Genomic DNA, 23,244 nt, shown 5'->3' on the forward strand with positions numbered 1-23,244 from the left:
CGGTGTTTTCATTTACTTAATGTCTCAGTGGGGCCCCATTAGCAAATAATTGATAAAGATTATTTGATTTTAAAGGACTGGCATCTTGGTGCAGCAATTTTGATTGATTGCTAGGCATGGATTCAAGACATGGTTCAAGTCCATGTGGGTGAATGGCCAAAGGCTCATTATGGTCCATTTCACAGACAGCTTGATGATTGATGTTCATGCTGTGGTTATTTGGTTTTGTGACACAGTCAAGTAGTCCAAACGCATTATCTTACTTTCATATTACAACATGGACGGAAGCCATTCTGCCCATCACAACTATGCAGTTCCCTGTAGATCAATCACTTAAGACCCGCTCCCACTCTTATTTCTTGGTCGGCCTACAAGTTATTTTCTCTTTTTCCTACCCATCATTTCCCTTTCATTCTTTAACCACTTTCTACACAAAGGGATAATTTACAGCAACTAATTAGCCCCTCTGGGGCGTTTTTGGGAGGAAACTAATGCACCCATGGAAATGCCCACAGTCATAGGAGGAATGTTCATACAAACAGCCCCCAAGGTAGGGGTTGAATCTGGGTACATGAAGCTGTGAGATTTCAGCAATAACTGTTGCTCTATCACCGGAGAAGCAGCATTTTATTACACAAGACGTGAACAACCAATATTCAAGGATCAATAATAGGCACAAAGTGCTGGAATAACTCAACAGGGTACAGGAGGTCTACAAGAAGTCCAGATACGACTTTGGTAAGTCCATCAAAAACGACAAAAGGGACTTTTGCTCCAAGCTGGAGTATGAGACGGATATTCGGCAACTGGGGCGGGACTTGAATGCCATCACTTCCTACAAGGCGAAATCAGGAGGCGGCTCAAATGTCAGCGAAGCATCACTCCCTGACTAGCTCAATGCGTTCTACGCACGCTTTGATGGGGAGAATACAGGAGGGGGAAAAAGTTGCCCTGTGAGGGAAAAAAAATTTGCCCTCTGAGATTCCTATTAATGTGTAGGAAGTGGATGCAAAAGTGAATTAAAATAGAATTAGCGTGAATGGGTGATCGATGGTCAGCATGGACTTGTTGTGTCGAAGGGCCTGTTTCCTTGCTGTATCTTCAAACTAAACTAAACTAAACTAAATATTTCCCCCCTCACCTTAAAGCAACGTCCTCTGGTTCTTGATTCCCCTACACTTGGTCGCATGATCTTCTCTGATTTTCCATAATCAAAAGTGCGTTTATAAGGGAACCAATCCTGAAAACGCAAGTGTAATATATATGACAGGATGATAATTTTCAGATCTCATCTCCTGGGGCTTACAACAATGCAGCTATTTGAAGGCAGGTCTTTACAAGATTAAACAATTCTCTTCAAGCTGTAACATGACTGCAAGGTCTTGATCAGAATGCAGAGAAGCTGCATATTTAATACCTCATAAATATGTATAATATGGTGATTGAGGTTTGATTTTATTGAGAAGGTTGACTGTGGATGGAGATGGAGATTTATTGTATTACCTGAATTATATTCAACTGTCGTGTGAGTTTTACGGCATTCATTCATGTTTGTGGCATCCGATGAAATTCATTATTTTAAAAGTGAATGCAGTCTGTTTAAAACAAGGTACTCATTGACATGAACTCTACTCTGTTATGAGCTGTCTTTAAGTTTAGAGATACTGCGTGGATCCAGGCTCTTTGGCCCACCAAGTCCACGCCAACCATCGATCACCCATTCACACTAATTCTATGTTAACCCATAACACTTTTGCATCCACTTTCTACGCACTATAGGTAACTTACAGAGGCCAATTAACCTACACAACACCATGTCTTTGAGATATGGGAGGAAACTGTCATATCTGGAGGAAATCTACACGTCACAGGGAGAACGTACAAACTCCACAGAGACAGCACCCGAGGTCAGGTATCTGGTGCTGTGAGGCAGCGACTCTAGCTGCTGCACCCATGTAATATAGGGCTGCACCCATCCAACATGTAATATCTCTCTTACATTACCTCTCAGTACCTTACAGTATCTCTTCCCTACTTTGAATGTTGGGTATGATCTAGTGATCCTGTACAATAACTATCTATGCAAATGCCCACACAATTTCAGATTTAAAAATGTATAGATTGAAACGAAGCTTCATTAAGAAGTGGAAACTCATGAAGGGCCCAGAGAAAACCCACAGGAAAGATCAATTTCTTGCAGCTGGGGAAGTAGAAGATTAGAGGGGTGGTTTAGAAATATTTTTTCATACAATGGATGTTAGGGTTTGAAGCTCGCTGCTTGTAAGGCCGATAGGGACAGAAACCTTCTTCATATGTAAACAAATATTTGAATGTCTACTTGAAGATCTGTGATTTGCAGGGGTGTGGATGTTACCTAATGTTGGATGGTGGAATTAGTTGTAACCAGCACAGATGTGATGGGCTGACTGCCCGCTTGTTGTTTGTAGGACTTCTACTTCTATCAGTCCAAACCATCCCCACCAAAAGAAAATTACCATAGGCAAGAAGAATGGGTTCCCATGTGAAAAGCCCTTGGCTTTTCATTCAATACTAGTCCAGTATTCAGCGGTGAATTGTATAACATGATGTTCTGCTAATGAAAAAGGCCTCGCCACTAGCAGTGGATATACAGTAGTCATCCAGTCACACGGGATCAAGAATCGACCACTTGTTCCTGCACTATTTTTGCCATTCAGTTAAATAGGTTTCGCTTTGCATTGTTAATTCCAATTCACTGCTTTAATTCTTTAGCTCCTAATAGCTCTGCCTAATAAAAAACTGTCAGTGCCTGTTTGAAAAATGTGAATAGACAAAATAACCATTCATTTTGGAGGAGAATTTGAGATTTCCCTTGCCCTATAAATGACATTATCCATATGGTTGTGCTCCCCTTTTCTCTGAGAGGAGGGAATATTTTTTTCTTGATGCAATCATTAATCTTTAAATCATGATCATTCCAATTATGTAATGAGTTAATCTTCTACAATGAAGAAAATATAGGTTTACTATATGTAATGTCATCATAATTTAATCTCTTTAGCCTTGGTGCTATTCTTGTGCACCTGTGTTAATTCCCCACCAAGACTACAGTGGCGACATGGTGGCGCAGCGGTAGAGTTGCTGCCTTACAATGCTTGCAGCACTGAAGAACCAGGTTCGATCCCGACTATGGGTGCCGTCTGTCTGGAGTTTATACGTTCTCCCCGTGACTGCGTGGGTTTACTCCGACATCTTCTGTTTCCTTCTACACTTCAAAGATGCACAGGTTTGCGGGTTAATTGGCTTGGTACAAGTGTAAATTTTCCCTTGTGGGGTGTGTAGGATAGTGTTAATGTGCGGGGATCGCTGGTCAGTGTGGACTCTGTGGGTCGAAGGGCCTGTTTCTGAGCTGTAGCTATTTAGTTTAGTTTAAACTAAATATTCACATCCTGAATTTTGTAATGAAAGCCCCAAAACGGTTAACTGAGAAAACAACATGTTTCAGTGATAAAGCTCCATGTGGCAATAAACATCGTCCACAATATTTACATTATCATTTATTTTGTTTGATGCTAATATGAGCGAATAAAATAAGTTAGGATAGGAAATGTGTCAAATGTAGTCTGAGTGGGCTGCAGGGTCTGTTTCTGAGCTGTATCTCTCTAAGACTATTAATTAAATTAGTAGTAATTAATTTAAGGCTGAACTAGTCTGTAATTGTCATTACAACTGAATTTATAGTCACACTTTATACTACAGACTGAATATTGAGGTATTTTAGTAACAATTGAAAATATCTGATCTTGCGACAATTAAGTTAAAAACTGAAAATAATTATTTCCGAATTAAACCAAAAATAAAATCTGTAAAATTCAAACTAACAATATATCCTTCCTGATCAAATCTGAATGCAGTAACCAAGATGGGGTTAAACCAATGTTCCGCACTGCTGTAACATGGCCACTGTCCCTTTTAGTTTTCAGTCCTCTTGAGATAAAAGCCTACATTCAACTATCTTTTTCGTGGAAACCAAATCTTTACAGCCAAATATTGCAATATGCCAGAAATGAGACCCTTGACCCATAAGAGCACATGTAGAGATTTTGTGCCGGTGATCTGACATACAGACCATCGGCACTGTTGACCTTCATCAGTGAGGGCATCGAGTATAGAGGTCGGGATGTCATGTTATAGTTTTACAGGATGTTTGTGAGGCCGCACTTGAAGTGTTGTGAAGATAGACACAAAAAACCTGGAGTAATTCAGCGGGTCTCACAGCATCTCTAAAGAAAAGGAATAGGTTGTAGTGAGACCAGACAGGTTGAGCGAAAAGGTTTTTTTATTTTTTAATAAAAGGGAACAAGAACCCGTGAAGTTCGCTAGTCTGTCTGCACTAACGATAATAGCTCCTGTTGCTGGGAGGTGCGCTGACTAACTAACTGACACATCACAAAAGCCCGCCAAAACCAACACCCCGCGGTCACAAAACCGCACTGACCAATGAAGAGGGTTCTGCCCTCTCCACTCCACCACTAGGTGCCCCTACAGGACTCCCCTCCCCCCCCCCCCCCCCCCCCCCCCCCCCCCCAGAACCCGAGGAGAGGAAACTAGCGGGCGTCCGAACGACCCGACCAGACCGAATGGAGACAGGAGGGACAGGCACAACCGGTGCCACAGGCGGAACAGGGCAAACAGGTGGAAAAGGGGTAACAGGCACAACAGGTGCAACCGGGGAACAGAGCACGGCTGGCGGACGACCCCTACGCCGGGGTTGAGCCACCACCACCGGGCTGTCGACATCCACAATGAGCTGGTTTGAGGCGGGCCACCGACACGATCTCCTCACGACCCCCAACATCCAATACGAAAGTCGCGACTCCAGGCCGCAACACCCGGAAAGGCTCCTCATAAGGCCTCTGGAGCGGAGTGCAATGCGCGTCCCTGCGAACAAAGACTAAAGAGCGGTCCTTAAGCACCGGTGGAACATACACCGGGATGGCCCCATGGCGGGAAGTGGCAACGGGAGCCAGGACCCCACTTTCTCACGCATACGTGCCAGCACAGACGAGGCGGGCTCCGGCGACCCCCGAGCCGCAGGAAGGAAATCCACAGGCACTCGCAGCGGCGCACCATACACCTGCCCCACGGAGGACCTGTCCAAATCCGTCTTAGGAGCCGTACGGATCACCGGCAACACCCAAGTTAATTGATCCACCCAATCCGGGCCAGTGAGCCGCGCCTTCAACGGCGATTTCAAATGTCTGTGGAACCGTTTGACCAAATCGTTGGCCCGAGAGTGATGCGCTGTGGTATGATGCAGCTGCGCACCATACAGCTGAGCCATGGCCGACCACAAGGCAGAGGTGAACTGGGCACCACGATCAGAAGAAATGTCAGCAGGCACGCCGAAACGTGCCACCCAATGGGCCGCGAACGCCCGGGTACAATTCGTAGCGGAGGCGTCGGACAGCGGAACAGCTTCAGGCCACCATGTGAAATGATCCACAACCGTGAGCAGGTGAGTAGCACCACGAGACGACGGGAAAGGACCCACCAGATCCGCATGTATGTGCGCAAACTGGTGAGAAGGAACCACAAAATCCTGAAGTGGCGCATGAACTTGCCGCTGGACCTTAGACACCTGGCAAGGAATGCAGGCCCTGGACATGAACTTGGCCGCCACCAATGCAGAAGTCGCCTGGATGAACCAGTCCATGAATAGAGTCGAAAACTCTCCGCTGCCAACCAACCGGAACGACAGGTCGCGGCTGGCCGGTGGAAGTATCGCACAGGACCGTCACCCCTGCAGGATCGAACGGCACATCAGTCGGCACCAAACCCGATGCAGCAGTACGATATCCTTGCATCTCGTCACCATCGCGCTGGGCAGAAGGGAGCGCAGCATAGACCAACTCCAGGGCGACGGACAGCACAGCATGGACTGCAGGATGAGACGAAGCATCGGCCACTAGATTCAGCTTGCCGGCCACATGCCGAACATCGGTTGTAAATTCAGAAACGAAAACCAGGTGCCGCTGCTGCCGAGCAGCCCATGGATCAGACCCTTTCGCGAAGTCAAACGTGATAGGGTTGTGGTCTGTAAACGCAATAAATGTCCTGCCCTCTAGGAAACATCGGAAATGTCGGTTCGCCAAATAAAGAGCCAACAGCTCTCAGTCGAACGCACTGTAATTCTGTTCAGGAGGGCGTAGGTGGCAGCTGAAGAAAACAAGCGGTTGCCAATGACCACCGATGAACTGTTCACAAATAAAAACGAACAAAAACCCGTTAAGTTCGCGAGTCTGTATGCACTAACAATAATAGCTCCTGTTGTTGGGAGGAGCGCTGACTAACTAACTGACACAACCCCAAAAGCCAGCGAAAACCAACACTCTGCGGTCACATAACTGTACCGACCAATGAAGAGGGTTCTGCCCTCTCCACCCCACCACTAGGTGCCGCTACAAGGTGACGTTTCAGGTCGAAACATCAGGTTTTTGTGTCTACCTTCGGTTTAATCCAACAACCGCACACTTGAAATGCTGTGTTAGGTTTTCATCACCTGTTATAGGAAAGATGGAATTAAGCTGGGAATAGTATAGAAAAGATTTACAGGGATGTTGCCAGGGACAGGCAAGGACCTTATTCCTTGGAGCATAGGACACTGAATGATAATCCATTAGAAGTATATGAAGGGGCACAGATGGGATGAATGTACAATCTTTATCCCAGGGTTGAAGAATCAAAACAATGGGGATAAAGGCATGAGGTTAAAGATTTAATAGGAATCTGTGGGCAACTTTGTCACACAGAGGATGGTACATATATAAATGAGCTGCCGGAGGAGTGATTGAAACAAGCACAATAACAACATTTAAAATACATTAGGTGGATAGAAAAGGTATAGAGGGATATGGGATAATTGATTAATCGACTCAAGCATCTTCCCCACTACCGTTGTAAGGCCAACTGGTCTATAATTCACTTAATTCTCTCTCCCTCCTTTCTTAAAAAGTGGGGTTACATTGGCTACCCTCCAGTCCACAGGAACTGATCCAGAGTCGAGACAACATTGAAAAATGATCACCAATGCATCCACGATTTCTAGGGCCACCTCCTTGAGTACTCTGGGATGCAGACCATCAGTCCCTGGGGATTTATTTGCCTTCAGCCCCACCAGTTTACCTAACACCATTTTCTGACTAATGTGGATTTCTTTCAGTTCCTCCCTCCCACTAGATCCTCGGTCCCCTTGTATTTCCGGGAGATTGTTTGTGTCTTCCTTAGTGAAGACAGAACCAAAGTACTCGTTTAACTGTTCTGCAATTTCCTTGTTTCCCATTATAAATTCACCATCATCAAGCTAGACAGGGTACAGAGATGATTTACGAGGATGTTTCCAGGATTAGAGGGTCGGAGCTGTGGGGAGAGGTTGAGTAGGCTGGGACTCTATTCCTTGGAGCGCAGGAGGTTGAATGATGATCTTATAGTGTATAAAATCATGAGAGGAATAGATCAGGTAGATGTGCAGAGTCTCTTGCCCAGAGTAACAGAATCGAGGACCGGAGGACATAGGTTTAAGGTGAAGGGGAAACGATTTAATAGGAATCTGAGGGGTAACTTTTTCACACAAAGGGTGGTGGGTGTATTGAACAAGCTGCCTGAGGAGGTCATCTGACTATCTCAATGTTTAAGAAACAGTTAGACAGGTGCATGTGTAGGACAGGTTTGGAGGATATGGACAAAATGCGGGCAGGTGGGACTATTGTAGCTGGGACCTGTTGGCTGGTGTGGCCATGTTGGGCCGAAGGGCCTGTTCCACACTGTACCACACTATGACTCTATGACAGGGTATAGTGATGGTGGGGTGGCATGGCAATTGGTAATGCTGTTAAATAACTAGCTGGGTAGAATTATTCTTGTTGGAGATGGTCATCGTAGATGGAGATGAGATGTATTCAAGAGAGAGTTAGATATAGCTCTTAGAGCTAACAGAATAAAGGGATATGGGAAGAAAGAAGGAACGGGGTACTGATTTTGGATGATCAGCCATGATCATATTGAATGGCTGTGCTGGCCTACTCCTGCACCTATTTTCTATGTTTCTATGACCACCTAGCCTTGACATTTAATCCATTCCTCTCTTCTCGACGGATGATTTGGCCATCTGCACTCATTGGAATGTTGTTATGGTATTGTAAGAAGTGGATTTGTGCTTTGGAAATCCTTTGTAAATTATAACCTCTGTCGAAAATCCTCCTCAGAATGAAACGTGCTTCATTTGAAAACATAACTGTGTTTAAATTGCTTCTTTAGCTGGGAATATCTCCTCCTTGGTAGGGAAAGGGGACCCACCGCTGAAAATAGTGATTAGTAACAGCTAAACCCATTCTGAAAAGAGACTAAGGTAGTGAAGCAAATTAGTCTTTGAAATATAGGTTGATGCAGTTCAGTTTCAGTTTAGTTTATTGTCATGTGTACCGAGATTGTTGTGTGCTAACCAGTCTGCGGAAAGACAATACATTATAACAATCAGGTCTGAAGTCTGAAGAAGGGTTTCGGCCCGAAACGTTGCCTATTTCCTTCGCTCCATAGATGCTGCTGCACCCGCTGAGTTTCTCCAGCATTTTTGTGTACCTTCGATTTTCCAGCATCTGCAGATCCTTCTTAAACATTACAATCAGGTCGTTTAGCGTGTATAGATACATGATAAGGGAATAACGTTTAGTGCAAGGTAAAGCCAATAAAGTCCTATCAAAGGTAGTGCCCGATGATGTAGATACTAGTTCAGGACTGCTCTCTTGTTGCGGTAGGATGGTTCAGTTGCCTGATAACAGCTGGGATGAAACTGTCCCTGAATCTGGAGATGTGTTTTTTCACACTTCTATACCTTTTGTCGGTGGGAGAGGGGAGAAGAGGGAGTAGCTAGGGTGCGATTCATCCCTGATTATGCTGCTGGCCTTGCCGAGGCAGCGTGAGGTTTTAAAGAGAGTCAATGAAAAGGAGGTTGGCTTGTGTGATGGTCTGGGCTGCATCCATAACTTGCTGCAATTTCTTGCGGTCTTGGATGGAGCTGTTCCCAAACCAAGCTGTGGTGCATCCCGATAAAACGCTTTCTACGATAGTATAATCTCCCTAAAGAGGGTAGTACCACATATTTATAACAGATAGGGCATAATGTCTGGACTAAAGCTGAAGACTCTCAATATCATCACTTCCTCTTCCTCTTGTTTATGGCGTGCACAGCCTAAAGTTGTAGGATAACTCGTTCTATTTGATCTTATTTGATTGTGCACGCTGGGTTGATTGCAATCGTCGTAACAGGGTGGACCACGTGAAGGTTGCAATCCCACCGCAATATCATCACAAGAGACAGATGCTGATGAAGAATTAATGGGGCCAATTGCTAATCCATCAATTGGACGCTCCACCCAGCTGCATATTTCAGATATTTCATTGAAAAATATTGTATTATTGTTGTTAGGTGCCCTCCTTCAAGCCAGGAGGGATCATAGGAATTTTAAGGCCACTGTTTAATTTTTAGAAGATGCTATTTTAGTTTAGTTTAGTTTAGAGATACAGCGCAGAAACAGGTCCTTCGGCCCACTGAGCCTGCGCCGACCAGCGATCCCTGTACACTAGCATTATCCTACATACTAGGGACAGTTTACAATAGCCAATAAACCAACAAACCTGTACGTCCAAGGAATGTGGGAGGAAACCGGAGCTGCCAGATAAAACCCACGCGGACACGGGGGAATGTACAAACTCTGTACAGCCAGCACCCATAGTCAGGATTGAACCTGGGTTTCTGACGCTGTAAAGTAGCAACTCTAATTGGGCTGTGATTTCACACAGATACAGTCAACGGGCATAAAGAAAATAAATACTATTTCCTAAAGGAGAACATTTAGACAAACATTTGTTTGCTAATAACACGTCCTGGGCCAGATATGCTGTGCTCAGACCTCACAGGTATTTTGTGAAATTCCCATGAGCTTGACTGAGAGGCACAGTGGTGCAGCGGTAGAGTTGCTGCCTTAAAGGGCTTTCTCACGGTGCGACCTGACGCAAGACTTAACAAGAGTTTAACATCGTGGGAACCTCCTGCGATAACAGTACGGCATTCGTGGACCACCGAGGACCTCCGTGGCGCTAATGGCAGGTAGTCGTGTAACTTTGTAAGGTCGGGAGAAAATTCAAACATTTTTGAATTTCTCCAAGAGTGACTTGAGCACTTTTTGGTGAGCGTTGCAACATTGTATGAACGCAGATGCCAGTGCGATATCCGTGCGATATCCGTAATGACACTTGCGAATACCGTGGGAACTCCTGCGAACGGTAAACCCGGAAGCTTGACAGAGGGGACATAAGATGAGTAAAAAAGGTGGTCTCAATATCGCCAATGGACCATGTGTCCATCGAGGACGTCCCACCTAATTGTCATTGTTTGAGAATCTTTTTCACAGTAAGACTTGCAGAGATGCCTCTCAGAAAAGCGCAAAGAAAGGGGTCAAAGAAAGTCAGAAAGTTTTAGCCATGCAGGTAAATGAGGAGGAGACTCAGCAAGAGAGACAGGTGGAGAGGCAAGAGGAGATGCCAGAGATACCATTGCCTGTGGGCTCCTTGGAGCAGGGAGAGGGTGATCAAGGTGGATTTGAGATTGCCTCCCCAGTAGCTGTTGCCTCCCCAATAGCCTCAGCAGACGATAACATAAAGGGAAGATGGCAGAAGGTAAGGCCATATAACTTCAACAGGGAACAAGAGGGGGAACTGGCGGAGTGGTACCAATGCAATGAGATTCTCTATGACAAATCCAGAGAGGATTATAGAAATAGGGAGAGAAAGCGCAACCTGCTGGAGACGAAGGCTGCGGAGTATCCCGGGTGCTCATGTGAGTATCTATAACAATATATTAGTTTATGTACAGGAGAACAGTTTAATGTTATCCATGTAGTAAGCGCAGAGATGGTCTCTTTGCTCTTTCACACTGGATGTGCCCGAGTTACCTTTCAAACGCTGCAGTGAGACCATTTCCAACTTGTTCGCACCACTTCTCCAAGCACCTAGTGTTACTTCCCCTGTGTCACTGTCCACTATGTCACCGTCCTGGATGGATGTTGCTGATCCAGCAGCTGCACCTCTCATTCGGATCAGGTTGTGCAGAACACATGCTGCATATACTATACTCTCCACACTCTTGGGCCTCTGCTCCATTGTCTTGAGCAAGCATCTAAATCTGTTTGCCAAGATGCCAAAAGAATTTTCTACTACCCTCCTGGCCCTTGACAGCCTGTAATTGAAGATCCTCTGTTCCCTAGTTAGATTCCTCTGTGGATATGGCTTCATAATCCAGGGCCGTAGTGCAAAGGCTTCATCAGCAACCATCGCATATGGGATGTCCGGGCTGTCTTCTCCTGACAGAGGTTCTGGATCAGGCATGCCTGCTGTTCCACCTTCCATTTTCTTTCCAAGCCAGGTTTCTTTCCAAATCCGGCCATCACCAACACTTCCAGGTTTGCCCACATCCACATACAGGAAGTTGTAGTTATAATCAACCACCGCCATGAGTACAATTGAGTGGAATTTCTTGTAATTGAAATAATTTGAGCCACCTCCGGGTGGTTTACGAATTGCCACATGCTTGCCATCCAAAGCCCCACATGTGTGAGCAAAGTTCTACCTGTTTTCAAACCCCAGTGCAACTCTCTTCCACGCATCTGGTGTACTGGGGCATTCCATCACTTCAGCTGAATAAAATTGGATGATCGCCTCACAGGTTTCTCGGACAATACCACAGATGCTGTTGGTGGCGACAAGAAAGTTGTAAGATAGACTTTTATAAGAATCGCCTGAGGCCAAGTAGCGGAGGGTGATTGCTATGCGCAACCCTGGTTCCAGTGCCTTTCTCATTACAGTGTCAGTCTTCTTCAGCAGAGGTCCCAAATTATTCTTTAACTCATTAAAGAGCTCGGGTGAAATTCTGACAAAGTTTTTGAATGCACTTTTATCCTCTTCGCACAGCACATTAAGCAGTTGCTCATATTGTCCAAATTGAGGTCTCCGTTGAAACATGGGCTTAACCCTCTTAATTTTCTTTTTAATTAATCTCACCCTTCTGCCTTCACGCAAGCGTTTTCGATGCACATGTTGCGCTAATGCATACAGCGCGTCAATGAAAATAACAACCAGCCTGTACTCGAACCAACTTTGTATAGGCATGTCTGCAAATGAGCCAATTCTACGAACGGAGGATATTTATATAGTGTGTGAAAAAAAGTGACATCATTTGTGCCACATGATTAACTACACTACAGTCCACGATGTTCATTCACGATTAACGGGAAAGATCGGGAGACGGACAAGTCACTCGCACAAATGACAGAATTGCCGAGTACCGTGGGAACTCTTTATCTACCCCCCGTTATATCGTGCGGAACTCGTGCTGGACCATGACCATTTCACTCTGGTGACATCTTGCGTCAGGTCGCACCGTGAGAACTGGCCATTACAGTGACAGAAACCCGGGGTTGAACCTGACTACGGATGCAGTTTGTAGGGAGATTGTATGTTCACCCTGTGACCTGCGTGGGTTTTCTCCGGGATCTCTGGTTTCCTCCCACACTCCAAAGATGCACAGGTTTGTAGGTTAATTGGCTTGGTATAATTGTAAATTGTCCCTAGTGTGTGTAGGATAGTGTTAATGTGCGGGGATCGCTGATCGGCGTGGTCTCTGTGGGCCGAAAGGCTTGTTTCCGCGCTGCATCTCTAAACTAAACGAAAGTCCTCAGTCATCTCCAGACGGCTGAGGAAAATTCCCATAGACTCAAGCTGCAGCCTATTACATAGCTCTACCCAAGGCTCGTGACCCAAGACTTCACTGGATTAAAACATGAAGTGCTGGAGTAACTCAGTAGGTCAGGAAGCATCTGTGGAAGGAATGAATAGCTGAGGTTTCTGGTTGGGTCCCTTCTTTAGATGCTGCCTGACCTGCTGAGTTACTCCAGTATTTTGTGTTTTACTCAAGGTTCCAGCATCCGCAGTTCCTTATGCCTCTACTTCACTGGATTATCGTAATTGAATTTTGCTGTGACGATCAGCCTTCATTTTTTATACGCTCTTTGGTTGCGGTCTGGTTCAAAATCTCTTTTAAAACCAAGGACACATACTGTTCATCTGCAAATCTTTCTTTACAACATGCAATTTTTTTTCTTCTGCTGAAACACAATGTTCACACTTGGATTTTCAGGTGAGCACGCAATTTTCACATTGAGGTAGAGATGATACTGCTAATTTAATAAAGAGAGCAAAATAATTGGTCGGATCCACCAAGAACAGCTGGTAACCATTTAACTCAGTGGCTTTCATTATTATTTTACAAATGTTAATGGTAACATAAATTGAAGTAATGCCCTCCTATTTCAACATAAGAACATGAGAAATAGAAGCAGGAACAGGCCATGCGCAGCCTCGCCTCATCAATTTCACTTTCTCCACCCGATTGAACATTTCCTGAGTCATTCAGTGTTCAAGTTTCAAATGAACACAGTCTCAAATGTCATCAAAGACTGGAGTTTTCAATCCTGTGAATGAATATTTTTCTCCTCCTCCCATTTCTAAAGAGCTGACTTCTTCATCTGACTGTGACTCCTTGTTCTAGACATTTAAGCAAAGTTGGTCCTTGGAGTCATAGTCACAAAGTCATGGAGAGACATAACATGGATACAGGCACTTTGGGCCATTAAGTCTGCACTGACTGACCAACAACCACCCCATTAACACTCGCATGTTTTAATCCCATTAGGATTAGTGTTCAAAATGGCAGCCATCTAATTCACTATAATTCAATTTTGGATCACCTTGACAATAAGAACACGCATATCAGGTTATCTCAGCTCAGCCTTCAACATCATAGTTCACAAAAATCTCATCCCGAAACTTCTGGATCTTGGCCTTTGGGCCTCCATTTGCATCTGGTCTTCTTGATCAAAGTCAAAGTCAAAGTCAAAGCCAATTTTATTTGTCACATGTGCCAGATCTCAGTCAGTTAGAATTGGTCATAACATTTTCTCCATCCTTTCTCTCAACATAAAGGACTCGAGGGTCTGAGCTATAGGGTAGAGATTGAGTAAACTGGGACTCTCTGCTTTGGAGTGCAGGAGATTAAGGCTGATCTTATAGAGGTGTATTCAATCATGCGAGGAATATATCGGGTAGTCTCTTGACCAGAGGACATACGTTTAAGGTGAAGGGGAAAAGATTTAATAGGAATCTGATGGGTAACTTCTGATCATTGACATTGACCAAGATCCCGGATCCCAGGTCTGGATCTTTCACATTCCAGAGATGTTGCTACGTACTCATACTTTTAACTCTACCTCATTCGGTTATTCCATCATAGTACTAGAATATTCTTTTGCACTACCTAGATTTTGCAATAGAATTGTGCACCATTCTGCTTTGTATTTATCATTGTATTTATTGTTCTATTTAAACAGTAAACTCTGTTTACTCTGTGAGCTTCATGTAAATAAGGAATTTTATTCCACCCTGATGATGTATATGTGAAGAAAATATGAAGGGCGCCACGGTGGCACAGCGGTAGTTGCTGCCCTGCAGTGCTTGCGGCACCGGAGACCCGGGTTTGATCCCGACTACGGGTGCTGTCTGCATGGAGTTTGTACGTTCTCCCCGTGACCGCGTGGGGTTTCTCCGAGATCTTCTGTTTTCTCCCACACTCCAAAGACTTACATGTATGTAGGCTAATTGGCTTGGCGTATGTGAAAATTGTCTCTAGTGTGTGTAGGATAGTGTTAATGTGCGGGGATCGCTGGTCGGTACAGATCTGGTGGGCCGAATGACCTGTTTCTGCGCAGTATCTCTAAACTAAACTAAACTAAACAGTAAACACTGTTTATTCTGAGAACTTCATGTAAATAAGGAATTGTATAATTGTATTCCACCCCGATGATGTATATATGAAGAAAATAATCTAAACTAATTTACACAGTATGAACCATTTACAGTGATCAAATACTCTACCACCTCACACTGTTGGGATGTGGGAGGAAACCAGTGCACTGGCTGAAAACCTAAACAGTCACAGGGAAAACGTACACTTCACACAGAGGTCGACACCTGAGGACCGAATTGAACCTTGATCTCAGATCTTGAGGCAGCGACTCTTCCAGCTGTGCCACTTACCACCCACTGTGCATCTTTCAGTTGTGCACCAAATAGAAACATAGAAACATAGACACATAGAAAATAGGTGCAGGAGTAGACCATTCGGCCCTTCGGCCCTTCGAGCCTGCACCGCCATTCAATATGATCATGGCTGATAATCCAACTCAGCATCCTGTACCTGCCTTCTCTCCATACCCCCTGATCCTTTAGCCACAAGGGCCACACCTAACTCCTTCTTAAATATAGCCAATTAACTGGCCTCAACTACCTTCTGTGGCAGAGAATTTCAGAGATTCACCACTCTCTGTGTGAAAAATGTTTTTCTCATCTCGGTCCTAAAAGATTTCCCCCTTATCCTTAAACTGTGACCCCTTGTTCTGGACTTCCCCAACATTGGGAACAATCTTCCTGCATCTAGCCTGTCCAACCCCTTAAGAAATCCCCATGGCTATCTGGACTACACTTCTTCCCACCCTACTTCCTGTAAGGACTCCATCCCCTACTCCCAATTCCTCCGTCTACGCCGCATCTGCTCCCAGGATGAGGTGTTCCACACCAGGGCATCTGAAATGTCCTCATTCTTCAGGGAACGGGGGTTCCCCTCCTCCACCATAGATGAGGCTCACACCACGGTCTCTTCCATACCCCGCAACACTGCTCTCTCTCCCCATCCCCCCACTCGCAACAAGGGCAGAGTCCCCCTAGTCCTCACCTTTCACCCCACCAGCCGTCACATACAACAAGTAATCCTCCGTCAGTTTCGCCACCTCCAACGTGACCCCACCACTCGCCACATCTTCCCATCTCCCCCCATATCTGCCTTCCGCAAAGACCGCTCCCTCCATAACTCCCTTGTCAATTTTTCCCTTCCCTCCCGTACCACCCCCTCCCCGGGTACTTTCCCTTGCAACCGCAAGAAATGCAACACTTGTCCCTTTACCTCCCCCCTCGACTCCATTCAAGAACCCAAGCAGTCGTTCCAGGTGCGACAGAGGTTTACCTGCATCTCGTCCAACCTCATCTATTGCATCCGCTGCTCTAGATGTCAGCAGATCTATATCGGTGAGACCAAGCGGAAGTTGGGCGATCGTTTCACCGAACACCTCCGCCAGTCCGCAATAACCAACGTGACCTCCCGGTGGCTCAACACTTCAACTCCCCCTCCCACTCCGTATCCGACCTCTCTGTCCTGGGTCTCCTCCATGGCCAGAGCGAGCAACACCGGAAATTGGAGGAACAGCACCTCATATTCTGCTTGGGGAGTCTGCATCCTGGGGGCTTGAACATTGAATTCTCCCAATTTTGTTAGTCCTTGTTGTCTCCTCCCCTTCCTCAGCCCTCCTGCTGTTTCCTACCATCCCCCAGCCTTCGAGCTCCTCCTCCTTTTTCCTTTCTTCTCCCCGCCCCCCCCACCTCCGATCAGTCGGAAGAAGGGTTTTGGCTCGAAACGTTGCCTTTTTCCTTCGCTCCATAGATGCTGCTGCACCCGCTGAGTTTCTCCAGCTTTTTTGTGTACCCTTAAGAATTTTGTAAGTTTCTATAAGATCCCCCCTCAATCTTCTAAATTCTAGTGAGTACAAGCCGAGTCTATCCAGTCTTTCTTCATATGAAAGTCCTGACATCCCAGGAATCAGTCTGGTGAACCTTCTCTGCACTCCCTCTATGGCAAGAATGTCTTTCCTCAGATTAGGAGACCAAAACTGTATGCAATACTCCAGGTGTGGTCTCACCAAGGCCTTGTACAACTGCAGTAGAACCTCCCTGCTCCTATACTCAAATCCTTTTGCTATGAATGCTAACATACCATTCGCTTTCTTCACTGCCTGCTGCACCTGCATGCCTACTTTCAATGACTGGTGTACCATGACACCCAGGTCTCGTTGCATCTCCCCTTTTCCTAATCAGCCACCATTCAGATAATAGTCTACTTTCCTGTTTTTGCCACCAAAGTGGATAACCTCACATTTATCCACATTATAATAATAATAATAATGGATGGGATTTATATAGCGCCTTTCTAATACTCAAGGCGCTTTACATCACATTATTCATTCACTCCTCAGTCACACTCGGTGTTGGTAAGCTACTTCTGTAGCCACAGCTGCCCTGGGGCAGACTGACGGAAGTGTGGCTGCCATTCTGCACCTACGGACCCTCGGAACTCTGCCATGCATTTGCCCACTCACCCAGCCTATCCAAGTCACCTTGCAGCCTCCTAGCATCCACCTCACAGATAACAATGCCCCCCAGCTTCGTGTCATCCGCAAACTTGGAGATGTTGCATTCAATTCCCTCATCCAGATCATCAATATATATTGTAAATAGCTGGGGTCCCAGCACCGAGCCTTGCAGTACCCCACTAGTCACTGCCTGCCATTCTGAAAAGGACCCGTTTACTCCTACTCTTTGCTTCCTGTCTGCCAGCCAGTTCTCTATCCACATCAATACTGAACCCCCAATACCGTGTGCTTTAAGTTTGTATACTAATCTCTTAAGTGGGACCTTGTCGAAATAGAGTCATAAAGTGATACAGTGTGGAAACAGGCCCTTCGGCCCAACTTGCCCACACTGGCCAATATGTCCCAGCTACACTAGTCCCACCTGCTTGTCCTATCCATGTAAAATACATGGTATTTTAAAGCACATACAGGAGGAGGTTGAAGACTGGCTTGGGGTAAAGATTGTCACTGACTATTAGTCTTCTTTGAAGGATATTTTTCCTTTTGTTAATGAAAGTCACTCTCCTAGAACTTCTAAAATGCTTTTCTATATTGTGCCAGAAGGAAGTAATTAAGCTGTTCTTGCTATTTAACTTTAATAATGTCATCAAATACATTAAGAAACCATTAGCAAAGTTTCAAGCAGGTATTTCCCTCATTCTGATATAATTTGTCTGTAATTGTCTATAATTTATCCGGAAGGTTTCTACAGAGGGCAAAAATTACTGGAACCGCAGCATACAGATTGGCCATTCTTCTTTTGCGCCTGTGCTTGTGTTCAGCTGAAGATATTAGAACACTATTTCCTGCTTTGCAGGAATTTATGCATGTTACCATGAAACTGTACAATGCACATGTTACTATGGAACTGCAATATACACGTTACTATAAAAATGTCAAAAAATAGATGCATGGAGTGTCTTCCACTTTTGCATTGCTCAGTTTAGGCAGAATTCTTAACCCAAATTTAGGCGCAGGCCTTTGCACAGTGTTGCAACCGAAACACGTTGGTGAGACCATGCCTGGAATATTGTGTGCAATTCTGGTTGTCATTTTATGGGATTACATTAGCAAGGGTACAGAGAAATATTCACGAGCATGTTTGCTGCAATTGTTAGGTTTGTATCACAAGGAGAGAATGGATGGGCGGGGTCTGTATTCCCCGGATCGAAAGAGGCTGAGGATTAGTGTAGGAAGGAACTGCAGATGCTGGTTTAAACCCAAGTTAGACACTAAAAAGCTGGAGTATCTCAGCGGGTCTGACAGCATCTCTGGAGAAAAGGAATAAAGGAATAGGCGACATTTCGGGTCAAGACTCTGTCTGAATAGGAATACTTTATGTATTTACACAGTAAGAATCTTTGCTTGCATACACAATGTATACAAATAGCGGCCACCTACAGCGCTGACAAAGTTACAAAGCACGCCTGCTCTTCCTTTTGGTCCCCCCCCCACCCCCATAGCAGTCCCCCCACGCTGGGTCCCCATTATCCTTTGTCTATTTCCCCCCCCCCATTGTCCATTGTTCACCCCCACCTCCCTCATGGTGGTCCCCCCACGCCGGGTCCTCCATTGTTCTTCCCCCTCCCTCATGGTGTTCCTCCATGCTCTCATCAACCGTGAACCGCGGGACAGCCTGCGAGGCATCGCCGCCACTGCGAGACTTCACCACCACCGAGGCCCCATCATCGCAAGGCTTCATCGCTGCCGCCGCCGAGGCCTCACCGCTGCCGACTACCCGCTTCACGCCTCCGTGGTGCCGATGTCTCGACCCGAAACGTCATTTATTTATTTTCTCCAGAGATGCTGTCTGACCCGTTGAGTTACTCCAGCTTTTTGTGTCTATCTGAAGCTGAGGAGTAACCTTAGAAGTTTATAAAATCATGAGGAACATGGATAAAAGAGATTGTCATGTTCTTTTTTCCCCTTTTTGTTTTAACCATAGCGGTAGTTAGGATAACTCTGCGTTTATAAAGAGTGAGAAAAAAATGCTAAAGGTAATTTACAATGTCCTTTTGATGCCTTGTTTGTTGAATTCCTCCTCATACAATCCTATCTCTAACATTAGCAATCAAAGTGGAGAGTGAGCATTCAGACTCTCAGTTTGTGTACATGGTGGAAGGAACGCACCACTTTGCAAATTCCTTACCCGTCCATGCCACCAAGCACCTCCAGCCTCATAAGTGGAAGTGCCCCTGGTTTCCATATAGGCCTTATCAGTCACAGCAGAACTGACAAAACTGGAATGGAAGCAAGTCAACCTTGATTCCAAGGACTACCAATGAAGCAACAAAAGAATAGTCAATAGAATTGTGTAGGAAGGAACTGTAGATGGTAGCTTACATTGAAGCTAGACACCAAATGCTAGAGTAACTCAGTGGGTCAGGCAGCATCTCTGGACATAAGCAATAAGTGACTTTCCGGGTCAAGATGGTCTGAAGAAGGGTCTCGACCCGAAATGTCACCTATGCCTTTTCTCCAGAGATGCTGCCTGACCCACTGAGTTACTCCAGCATTTTGTGTCCATAGCCAATAGAATTGTCCTTGGGTGAATGAACTTAAGGCATGTTGCCATAGTCCAGCCACCTCCATATTAGCTGACAGGCAAAGGATCCAAACTCATTTTCACCTGATGGTAAAACCAAGACTTTGATTGTTCTGAATATATTAGATTTGTATCAGTTTGATACGCCATTAAAACCAAGTCTCCTGTTCAAGCAGTTCCATTGTTGTTCGATATGTATATCTCTTATGCAAATATAATTTCCTGATAATGTTAAACACTTTATCTTCTCTTCATACGTCTCAAATTGAACTTCTTCCACAGCAATGCATCCACTCTAGAGTTGCAGCTAATTTAATTATCGAGATAATCTAATTAAGATTAAGAAGTGTAATTTTATTCTCCATTACTTTGGCTCAAATGACAGTTTTTCCTTGCTGTTCTTCATTCAGTCATTCATCAATGTTGAAAACATTAGCAACGCAGTGGTGCTGATTTCCAACGGGAACGGTGACGGAGAAAGGTTGAACAAGTTAGGGCTTTATTCTTTGGAGCGCAGAAGGTTAAGGGGGGACTTGATAGAGGTTTTTAAAATGATGAGAGGGATAGACAGAGTTGACGTGGAAAAGCTTTTCCCACTGAGAGTAGGGAAGATTCAAACAAGGGGACATGACTTGAGAATTAAGGGACTGAAGTTTAGGGGTAACATGAGGGGGAACTTCTTTACTCAGAGAGTGGTAGCTGTGTGGAATGAGCTTCCAGTGAAGGTGGTGGAGGCAGGTTCGTTTTTATAATTTAAAAATAAATTGGATAGTTATATGGATGGGAAAGGAATGGAGGGTTATGGTCTGAGCGCAGGTATATGGGACTAGGGGAGACTATGTGTTCGGCACGGACTAGAGGGGTCGAGATGGCCTGTTTCCGTGCTGTAATTGTTATATGGTTATATGGTTATATGGACGCACCACACATCCCTGTCCTCCAGTTCCTGCGGACTTCCGCCGCTGGAAGTATAGGATTTTGGTGTGTATGCTTTATCATCGTTCCTTACAATGCTATGTATGACAATGATCACAACTTCTACTGAAGTGTGGATAGCCGTCGGCTCGCTAGAAGCTCATCCGCCCTTTGACAGGTCTAGATTTTGGTCCTGGTGGGGGTCCACAGCCCCCTCCTCACATGGAAAACCAGGTGGGGGTGACGGTTTAGTCACCGACTATATGACCATGGAGCAGGTAGCACGGGATTACATGGTACCCGTGGCAGGGGAACTCCCCCCGACCTGACCTGATGCTGTTCTGATGGACGAGAAATTGACAATGAGGACAAAATACACAAGGTTAGAGTGAGCTGCTGGTTATTTTGAACGGTTGAGGATTTATATTTTTATAATTTTCTTGCTGGATAAATAGAAACATAGAAACATTTAAAATAGGTGCAGGAATGAGTCATTCGGCCCTTCGAGCCAGCACTGCCATTCAATATGATCATGGCTGATCATCCAAAATCAGTACCCCGTTCCTGCTTTCTCCCCATATCCCTTGATTCCATTAGCCCTAAGACTCTCTTGAAAACATCCAGTGAATTGGCCTCCACTGCCTTCTGTGGCAGAGAATTCCACAGATTCACAACTCTCTGGGTGGAAAAGTTTTTCTTCATCTCAGTACTAAATGGCCTACCCCTTATTCCTAAACTGTGACCCTTAGTTCTGAACTCCCCCAACATGGGGAACATTTTTCCAACATCTAGTCTGTCCAATCCCTTAAGAAGATCCCCTGAATTCCAGTGAATACAAGCCCAATCGATCCATTCTCTCATCATATGACAGTCCTGCTATCCCGGGAATTACCCGGTGAACCTACGGTGCACTACCTCAATCCCTCCTCAAATTAGGAGACAAAAAATGCACAACATACTCCATGTGTGGTCTCACCAGTGCTCTGTACAACTGCAGTAGGACCTCCTTACTCCTAAACTCAAATCATCTCGCAATGAAGACCAACATGCCATTAGCTTTCTTCACTGCCTGCTGTACCTGCATGCTTACTTTCAGTGACTGATGTACAAACACACCCAGGTCGTTAATATATATATTATAAATAACTGGAGTCCCAGCACCGAGCCTTGAGACACCTCACTAGTCACTGCCTGCCATTCTGAAAAGGACCCGTTAATTTTGCTTCCTGTCAGCCAACGAGTTCTCTATCCGTCAATATCTTACCCCCAATATTATGTGATCTAATTTTGCAAACTAATCTCTTGTGTGGGACCTTGTCAAAGGCTTTTTGAAAGTCCAGATACAACACATCCACTGGCTCGCCCTTATCCATTCTATCTGTTACATCCTCAAAAAATTCCAGAATATTAGTCAAGCATGATTATCGTCTTCATAAATCCGTGCTGACTTGGATCCATCCTGTCACTTCTTTCCAAATGCGCTGCTATTACATCTTTAATAATCGACTCAAGCATCTTCCCCACTACCCACTAACTGGTCTAGAATTCCCTTTATTCTCTCTCCCTCCTTTCTTAAAAAGTGTGGTTACATTGCCTACCCTCCAGTCCACAGGAACTGATCCAGAGTCGAGAGAACATTGGAAAATAATCACTAATGCATCTACGATTTTGAAGGCCGTCTCCTTGAGTACTCTGGGATGCAGATCATCAGGCCCTGGGGAATTATCTGCCTTCAGTCCCAACAGTTTACCTAACATCATTTCCTGACTAATGTACATTTGTACCATAATATTTATTCATGGAGAAAATCCTTATTGTAAATATTGCACTAATCGCATAAGGCAGTGTTTAGAAGAATGGGAGTTGATCTTTTTGAAACGATTAAAATTCATATGGGGCTTGGCAGGATAGAAATAGAGTTGAAGTGTCTAGAATCAGAGGCCATAATTGCAGGTAAATGGTTGGCTATTCAGACCAGTGAGAGGTGAATATTTGGAATTTGCCAACCAAGGTTGGAAGAGGCCTGTAGAGGCTCAATCACGGACAATATTCAAGACAGATATCAATAGAGTTTTAAAAATATTAATTGTGCCAAGGGATATGTGGTAAATGCAGGAAAGTGGCACCAAGTCAAAAGATTAGCTATATTTAATGTTCATTCATTGCATCTCAGCTGTAATCTTTGAATTTAGGAGTGGAGAAAGGTCAGCCAAATCCTCTTTGCAGTAAATACAATTTACTGTAAAGAAGGAATAAATGCAATCTGCAGTTAACAAAAGGACATCAAGGTTGATATTAAATTGAAAAGTAGGGCTTAGAAAGTGGAAAGACTTGGCAATAGGCCAGAAGACTCGAACGTTTTTAATATACGGCAACAAAATACTAAGAAGCTCAAAAGAG

The sequence above is a fragment of the Amblyraja radiata genome, chromosome 10 (assembly GCF_010909765.2).
Source record: "Amblyraja radiata isolate CabotCenter1 chromosome 10, sAmbRad1.1.pri, whole genome shotgun sequence".
Lineage (NCBI taxonomy): Eukaryota > Metazoa > Chordata > Chondrichthyes > Rajiformes > Rajidae > Amblyraja > Amblyraja radiata.